This window comes from Haemaphysalis longicornis, unplaced genomic scaffold (assembly GCF_048455015.1).
Source record: "Haemaphysalis longicornis isolate Haplotype H1 unplaced genomic scaffold, Haemaphysalis longicornis Haplotype H1 scaffold_3, whole genome shotgun sequence".
Classification (NCBI taxonomy): Eukaryota; Metazoa; Arthropoda; class Arachnida; order Ixodida; family Ixodidae; genus Haemaphysalis; species Haemaphysalis longicornis.
Genome location: NW_027526335.1, coordinates 92,072,766 through 92,082,406, shown reverse-complemented (window position 1 = coordinate 92,082,406; position 9,641 = coordinate 92,072,766).

Here is a 9,641-nt window from a genome sequence, read left to right as displayed (position 1 = left end):
GCCCTCATGAGGCTTCTCAGACGCAGTATCTGGGGTCCGATAAAAAGGTCCGACCTTAGGTTTAACATAAGTTTGACGGCGAAATGTGACGAAACAAAGGAGCCTATTCCCCGGGAAGAAGGTGTGGAGATCACCTGTTCCCTACACGAACCCGTTTCTGCATCTGTAACTCAAAATCCTCATCCGTCATGGTCATTAATTGCCCCTCCGTAGATGTAATGTAATCTACGCTCCACATGCCCCAGGAGCTGATGTGGCGGACGTACAATATTAGTGATAGCTTTTCGCGTGAAACTAGGGCGAACGAAATTTCGTCCGTCTCCTGCTACTCGAATCCATAAAAGACAACTCGCGGCTTTGTGGACTGAAAAAAGACCATGCACCTCTATGTTTTTTTTTTCAGTTTTTTTTGGCTCCAGTAAACGTTTTACTCATTACATTCACCATGACGTTAGTCCTAAGCCCAGTCCCTCTGCGGCGCATCAAGCATCACGGAAGCGAATTATAGACAGCAAAATGCAGCAGGCTTCCCGAAACAGACTTCACGAATTCCCCCACAAAACCAGCAAATGTCGGCTAATTGTTTTTTCGCACTAAGCAGCGCCAACTACTGAATATTGTTTGAAAGATCATTTTATCGGGCAATATTGGCAATTTTCTGGCGCCAAGTTAGGCGTGCATTGATTGATTGTAAGGTTTAACGCCCCGACGCAACGCAAGCGATGAGGCGCGGCGTAGTGGAGGGCTCCGGATTAATTTTGACAACCTGGGGATCTTTAACGTGCGCCGAAATCTCGTACACACGGGCGTTTTCGCTTTTCGCCTTCATCAGAAAAGCGGCCGCCGCGGCAGGGAATCGAACCCGCGTCCTTGTGCTCAACAGCCAAACGCCTTAGCCACTGAGCCACCGTGGCGGGTAGGTTAGGCGTAGCTAGGCCGTCGTTTAACCGGGTGGTAATCAGGAGATTTGCACTCACGCTGTCATTTGCACGCATGTGTCATGCGTGCATATATGGGTACGGGTACAAGCGCACATTTCTTTAGGGATGCCGAATATTTCCTTTTCGATTTATCTCCCATGTCGGTATGTGTTCTGTGTGCGATACGGGTTTTGCGCAGCGAGTCTCTTCTTTAGTCGTATCAGACGGAGACCTCAATTCGCTTTTTATATATAACTCGCGCTTATGCAAGCGGGCCTCGTTGCACACAAGCAAATTGGGCTGCGCGGACATCGCATCCATCGATTTGCTCTAGAGAACAACCAGCTGGTGTGGAAGAGCGGGTAAGGCATAGGCTTTGCAACCCAGAAAACACTACTCCAACCCAGGAGGCTTTTTTGAGCGAAAGCTCCACTACGCTACATATTTAAAGGTCACTCATCGCGTCGCAATGACCTTCACACGCCGGCGCACAAGCTAAGCCTTTCTTATCGCCTTACTTGCTCGGAGCTTCGCGGCTGCAGTACCACTTGACAAGGCGGAGGTAAAACGGTTGCTTCGCCTGCGCTTTATCATCCAGCGGCGGCAGGGCTGCCTGTGTGCGCGGTTCAGCACAAGCGAACCCCATGACTTGTCCAAGGTTCAAAGGTACACTGACGGGAAGATACAAACTGCTCTAGATTGATAGAAAAGCCCACCGAGAACACGAGCGCACCATTTTTACGCGCAGCTTCTTTTTTCGAAATACAGTACAAAATAGCGAAAACTTAAAAAAAATTGCGCCAATCCACCCCATGAATGTGGTTGGAAAGCAAAGCTGTAAACGGAACCCATAACGACTACCCATGCGACGTCACTTAAATTCACTCACATCGCTCTACAAATAGCAAAACCAGAGAAAACTGAAATGCACTTAACCACACCATTTATTTCTTCAAAGAGATATTCTTGTTAAGGTTAACAATATGAATGAAGCATGAACGGTGCTTGGTTGAGTTGTATTGGTGTAGCACAAGAGTAGAAACTTTTTTATAAAATTAAAGTAAGCTCCAACCCAGCGTTAGATGATCTGTTTTCTTCGTCTCTGCGCCGCGGACGGAGGCGACGAGATTTGCGGCAGAGAAGGATGAGGAGGAAGAAATACTTCTGTTCAGATTTCTGAACGGCCCAGAGTGCAGCTCTGGGGAGTGATTCCTTCTTCTGTGGGGCCCATATGCAGTCCGCGCGGCCTGTGTTCTGTCCACTCGCTAAAGCTGGGTAGGTAGAGAGGGCCTGGACAGCAGTATCTCCCATTGCTCTTGTTGGATAGTTGACGGAAAGAGAGGAGGGTGCTCAGGGCTAAAGTCGAACACCCCGATTACAGGGCGGAGTGTTCCTACTTCTGAGCAAAATTTACATTCAGCGTCGTAGCGATTCGCATAGATTAAGTGAAGACGCGTATGCTGTGGGAAGGAGCCCGGATTGTGTGCGCCGTAGGGTAGTTTATTCTCTGGAAAGGTCAGGGTAAGGCGAAGGTACGGTCTGTCTCAGGAGGCGATACTCCTGGGTTATCTCCCTGAATGTGACAAGCGGGTGACTGTCCTCGTGCAGCTCCATAGCACGGGAGGTAAAAGCGCTGGCTTGTTGGTTGGGCGTATTTGTTGCCCTCCATTGAAGCGTGAGGGGATGTCTAGATGAGCTGGATGGAACCGTTTGGGGAGTGGTTTTTATAAAAAGCACGCGTGGTGCAAGTCAGGACACCCAACCCTACTGGTAATTCCAGTAGGCTTGCTGGGAATCGATGACTACCCTCCGAACCCCTGGTTGAGCGATAGCCGAGGTGATGGCTGTCTCTTCTGCTGCCGTCATTTCTTGGGTCCTTAGCGAGGTACACGCAAGGATGTTGGTTCTGGAGGTAGCCACGATGATGGCGTATTGCTGCCATCGATGTATGGAGGCGTCTGTGTAGAAAACTGCATGATCCCCACTGAGGGTGGTGTTTAGCGTTCGAGCCCGTGCTTTTCGGTGACCCTCGTCATGTGAGGGGTTCATATTTCTAAGCAAAGGGATCATCTTTAGTTTTAGTCGCCAAGAGTCTGGGAGTACGTCAAGCAGAGTGATATCCTGGGTTGCCCAAACAATCTGGTGAAGCATGGGGTTACCCACCGAAGTTCTGAGTCGGACCTTCTGGTTAGAAAGATGGCCGTCTATCAGCTCTTCCACCGTGTTGTGGAGCCCCGTGCTATGCAGCCTCTGTGTGGACGCACTCATGAGAAGACCGGTTGGCCTGCTTGACCGCCTTTCTAATCATTATATAAAGCATCTCTATGTCTTCCTTGTCGAGAAGACAGGGGGTTGACGTGAGTAACTCTCGAGAGTACAAAAGCTTCGATTAATTGAAAGGTTCGGGATTCCTTTAGGCCTCGCTTCTTGGTGGTAACTCGCCTGATCTTGTGTATGGATTTGATTAATGCTGTTTTTGAGGCGCTGCAAGGAGACGTCACTCTTGGTGTCAGCTTCGAGATGTAGGCCCAGGATCTTGATGCTGGGGCTTGGAGTGATGGCCTGGCCATCAAGGAGTATTTGAATGTATTCCTTGGTTTGGCGTGAGGGTGGACGGCAAGGAGCTGTGATTGTTTACGTCAACACTGGAGGCCACAGGCTTTAGCACATTTCCGTACTAAAAGTGAGATGACATGCATTGGTGTGTGCTTCCTTTAATTTTTGTAAGTCTTAGCACATGAACAAGGTGCGTACAGGGCTGCTAGACGGGCGTGAGTGGTCGCGTGACGCTTTCACGTGGTATTCAGCGAGAACGCAGGGGCTACACCGTAGATGGGCTTGGTGAGTACACCACCTGTCTTCCCAGTCTTCGCGTGGGCTCGTAGCTGAGTCGGTAAGACCACGGGCTCTCGCTTTGTTAGTCTATTAGTTCCAGGTTCGATTCCAGGCGGTGCCAGTAAATTCTTTTATTTGTTCGCTGGAGTTTTCTGGTGACACCAACGGTCGCGAAAGAACCCTTGGGGGGTAGAGGTAAAAAAATTCTCCCGCATTTCCCCGAGGGGGAGAATGTGAAAGTGCGAATGCACGGTTGTCGGCCCGCTTGCGGCGCTTGCGCTCGGCCCCCGCAGCCCACCGCCTCGCCGCTTTCTCTTCCATCTCTTCCATCGGGTTTGTAGTATCACGTGTACACCACGCAGTTATCAAGCCGCTATAACGCCGCTGAGTCGCCAACGCACGCCGCTGACGACGTAGTTTGAATGCGTTAAAGATATAAGGCGCGTCACTAACACTGATATCAGCGTCGTGTCCGTGGCTTGGTCGGTAGAGCGTCGCGCTGCGGCCGCAAAGTCCTCGGATCGAAACCTGGCGCCGGATGCTGTTTCTTTTTTAAATATAGAGGAGCACTGCGGACGCCGCCGCCGCCGCCGACGCCGCCGCCGCCGCCGGCGGTGGATGGTTTAGGGTCGCTTATAAAGTGCATTCGCACTTAAAAGCTTTGCTTTAAAAAGTTGCCGCCGCCACTGGCTAGAACGCGCAACTTGCGCCGGAGGCGGTTAAAACGTTTGGCGGGCGAATCGTCTTTCCTGTATGCGCTGGATGGGGCTACTCGTCTATACTTGGGGAGGCGGGAACAGCGTTTCGCGGAAGCGTGCGAGTTACGCACGAGCGGTTAATTCGACGCCAGCATTTGCGGGGCCTCAAAAGGACGTTATGTTTTTCTTCAACAAAGCGGGAATGCTGATCCCGGGTTCCATGAAGGAACATTTTGCTTAGTGGTCCGGCGCTGCAAAGGACGTTGGAGTTCGGGGAAGCACGACTGATTTGACCGAAACTGACCAAACCACTTGATGCGTGGGAGCGTTGTATTCGATCGCTTTATACCGCTATAACATCACTGCTTCCTCGCTTGCTTCAGGTTTATCGTGATGCAAAGAGCTACTGCAGTCGCTGTTTGCACATTTGTTGTTTGCTGTTTGCTGTTTCCGTCGCTTCTTTATCAAGTATTTCCTCGAACAGTAGACCACACTCTCAAACGCTCTGAAGGAACTACGCGTGCGCGCAGTTTACTGACAGTGTAGCCAGACGTTGCGGCATGCGTCGGAGGCTGTGTGCTCCGTTGTTCGTATTTCTTTTAATCCCCCCCCCCTGTGCAGTCTTTGCCTTCCCTAGTGATAACTAGGCTTAGCAGTGTTAAACCTGAGCCATTTTCTTCTTCTTTTCACTATCTCAGAAGAGGCTTCACAAAGACAAAGACAGAATACAGTTTTCTAGCCTAGTAGTTCTTTCCCACTGTAAACAGTAAAAAAAGGAACTTCGATATGCACCCTCTCCCACGGCACATGCCTACAGTGTCGTTATCTGTTTCGAACTGACAACGAGTTATCAGTTCGAAAATGTTCTCTGTGCATTTTTCACTGCTATCGTATTATTTCAGAATATTTTCTGCAGCAGTAGTCGATTTCTGAAAAAACAAAAACAAAAAAGAAATTAGTAGCTGCTTTTACAAACAACTCTTTGGAGCACTGAAAGAATACCCTGGTTCAATCGGTTATGATGGATAAATTGATTGCTACTTTAATATGATAGTTCCACGTTTTAGCAATCTTCTCACGTGACGTTGCTGCAATGCTGTCAGTCGCAAAAGTCGTTTAAAGGCAAGCGGTGGGTATAGCAGGGAAACCGCAGCCGACAACGTCGTTATCTGGTTAAAGGCGGGGTAACAGGGCCGGAGCGGTTACCCAGACATTAATAGACAAATTGCTGCGCCTGGTGACGAAAACAGCGCAATGCGAGAATACAAGATGTAAGAGATGTAAGAGGCAAACTTGGAAGACGAGCGCTCCCAGCTCGAAGAATTTCTTTGGCCGGTTTACGCGACTCGGAACAAAATTAAATTTGTTTCGGAGACAACCGCGCTAAAAATCGATTTTCTGGCAAGCAAGCACTAAATCACAAAAGTGAACGTGCAGAAACACTAACACCAAGCGAAAGAATGCATTCGTGAAACATTTCCCCCAAAATAATTGGGTGATCGTTCTAAAATGACATTTGCCTCCAGTGCTCCTTAATTGGATTCGTGGGCGTTGCGAAAACTTCTGGATTCGAGCGATTTTTATTTTGTTTTATGAGCGATTGTGTATTTTTATGGAGAACAGAGAAGGGTATTGCATCGTGCGTGCAGAAAGGGCAAATGTGGCTACAACAGCTTAGCAGGGAATAGGTTAGCCTAAAAGGCTTATTGCTCATAGTCAGCAAATTAAGCATATCTAATGTCGGAATAAATGATCATTAGAATAATCCTCTCACACAAGAATAAACCCTTCACAGGAGAACTCGCTTGCATCAGGTGTGCCAATTTTCACACATATTTGTCCGAAGTACTGATGTAAAATTTAAAGGGATGCTGCAACACTTTTTTCAACTTTTTCGATATCTTAAATGCTTGCAGAACGTAGTAAAGCAACAAATTCACTACTACGCTTAGGGGGTCGCATAGTATATTCTTTGTCAAATTTTTCTAGGCCAAGCCGGAAACACGCAGGTCGCAAAAAAAAATTCAATGTACACGTTTACGTCCCGAGCACGGTGTAAGAATATTCTTACACCGTGGTCCCGAGCAAGGCCCAAACGGTTTATGCCGAATAGTTGGAGAAAACGCCTTTCTTTCTTACTGTCACAAAATATTTTTGTCACATGTTAAGGTAAAACTTGTTCTTTGAATTCTTTGTGGCCCAGAAGGCTTAGGATTGGTCTAGAAAATTTTGACAAAGGGCGTACCTCTGCTAAAAAGTACTGCTCTATGCCCACCAGATAAGGTGGAACCTTGATCAAAAGATTTTTCTCTCTTTCCCGGTGTCGGCGTTCTTCGACTGCTGGAATTACGTTAGTACAGCGGTATAGCGGCTATCGGTCGGCATTCCTTCAGTTGCAACAACGAACGCATTCGGCAGCCACTTTGAAAAGAAAGCCTCAAAAGCAAAGCTGAAGTGGAAGGCCTATGGGCTGCGACGAGCAAATCACGCAGTGCGGCTCATTGCTGGCGATAACTATAACACACTTTTTACGATAGCGAAAAACACTTGAAGGGTTATAAATGCGTCTTAATGGGTCGAAAAAACTAAAAACACGGTCGACACAATCTAGAAATTGTCCTTGTGATGTCATTTGGAAACGTTTATTGCGAACCTCGGTGTTTTTTAAAGGGCGCGAGTTTGTTGAAGGGGCCATGAGGACAAAATACTGGTTTGGTTGTTCATTCATAATACTGCTTTGTACTTATAACAGTAATTCCGGTATTATCGCGAACCTCAAACAAATGGTTGGAATATAACGGAAACATGTGAAACGGTTCCGACGATTTTTCTAAGATGTCACAGAATCTTGTCCGCGCGATCGGCGGACACTGACCTAGGCTGCCGCAAAGAAGCATGACTGGGCGAATGCAGTGGGACCTCTAGTTTCGTTTGATCGTATCACCTGAACACTAAGGTGCAGTTTACACACTCATCAACGGGATTGATTAAGAGGATTAACGTGCCGAAGCGGCACGTCGGCTACGAGGCGCGCCGTAGTGGGGGCCTCTGGATTAATACTTACCACCCGGGTAACTTAACACAGTGCCGAGATCTCGACACACGGACGTTTTCGCTTTCCGCCTCCACCAGAAAAGCGGCCACCGTGGCCGGGAATCGAACCCGCGTCCTTGGGCTCAGCAGCAGAACGCCATAGCCACTGCGCCACCGCTGCAGGCAGTTTACACACTAGCTGTTTTGAACACGAAAGTGTTTTGTGCCAGGGTCCACCAAAATCTCACGACCTCATATCCGTTACGGAAATGACATCGCCAGAAAAATTTCGATTGACGTGGCTACGCCGGATTTCGAGCCACGAACTCTTTCGCCGCAACGGGTGGTACGAAAAGCGCTCCCGACTGCGCTGTGAACAGACGTGTGAATAAAACGACAAACGCGCCTTATATTCTTACTTTCAGATGGTGCTGCCATCTAGGAGAGGCCAAGCGAAGTAGTGCATCATGACGCTAATGAGCGCCGACAGTTGGCGCCTCGATGCCAGCGCCTACGTACACGGGGGACGCGCAGCATAAGCTGCGGAGAAGCCGAATTGCGGATGTCGCGCTCGTGACACGGTCCGCTGCTCCTTTCGCTGCAGCGGACCGAATGTTCAGCAAACGATTCGCTGACAACCCGTTTGGTTTCGTTCGCACGGGCGGTTTGCGATAGCCTGTGGTTTCAGTCAGATTTACGCAATGCTCCGGCGCTTGCAATCCAGTGTCTGACGTTGATGCGTAACGGTGCCGTATACCGACGAAATATAAATAGCGGCGTGCAAGTTCACATCTCTGCACAATAAACATTCAACTGCTCCTGTGAAGGCACATTTCACTTTCGTGTTTTACCGGTTGCTATGGAAGAGGGAACAAATTTTTTAGGTGCGGAGTACCTTAGGACCACACAATGTCCCTCCGCGTCCGTGCGCATAGCATTTACAATCGCAAAAAAAACACTCAGACACCGGCAGGATTGGAGCCTGTGTCAGTCGTCTTACCGATTGGGCTACGACCGTTTTTTTTTTATTGCATTGGGCTACGACCGTGAGTTAGTACCCGAGAGTCAAACGGCTTACTCCCTTGCCTGTAACGGTGCGGAGTACCTTAGGCCCTCCCAATGTCTATTCGCGTCCATCCGCGCGCACACCACCATCAAGCGAAAATCAAGCAAAATTCGATTTGAGCCGTGAGTTTCCATTTCATTTAGGGAGTAATCAAGGTGCAACTCACGGCTCAAATCGAATGACGGTCGGGGCGCAACTTGGATTTCATTTCGAGTCCCTGTACTCCGCCCCGTCGCCATCATCCACGGAGTGGAGATGCTGCCATTTTTGTTTAATACTGCCCTTATTACGCCACTGTATCGCGAACTTTATTTTTTTCATCCTTTCTGGCGTTATTTTTTTGGTTAAAAAAGACGTCTTTTGTGCCTGTAATGACGCCGGGTGGGTTACCGAAGACTATTTCATTCAAATATAACATACCGTAAGGTTCCGTAAGAACGCCCACTCAAAGTACTGTGATATCAAGTGAAAAATACGAAATGGGCGAACTTTCGGGTCAGGTACGAAAAACTACGAAAAGGTGGCCGCACCGCCAACCAAAACTGCGGAGATATCAATAAAAAATTCGAGACGGGCGAACTTCCGGGTCAAGCGCGGAAAGGACGAATAAGTGACCGCATCAATACATGTATATATAGATGATTCGCGTTTATTTTGTTCACTCATCGGCGCTAAATCCATCGATTTTACGGGACGGGCGTTGTTTGGGGTCTTTCAGCAATTGAATATTTCACGCGTAAGGGGGGCTGGGCGATGTTTCGGGGGAGGGCGTTCTCTCAGAACTTACGGTAGTTTTATTTTGTCGTCATGGCCTTTTTAAGCCCCTACGTCGAGTGGCAGCGTCGTGCCAGCTGCACATGGGCAGCCGATGAGAAATTCGCTATTTTAACAAACGCAGACAGCGGGTCACGACCGTGTATCGCATACACGATAAATTAAAAGCCTTTCGTTCCATTTCAAGACGACTATTGTGCAGGTATTCAGCACACGAACGTATTTGGCCCTAAATAAGAGGAAGGCAACGCGCGGTGCGGGTAAGATTGGGGTTCTCGAAATGTAAGTACTCCTCGGGAACTCAGTGCCAGCCGA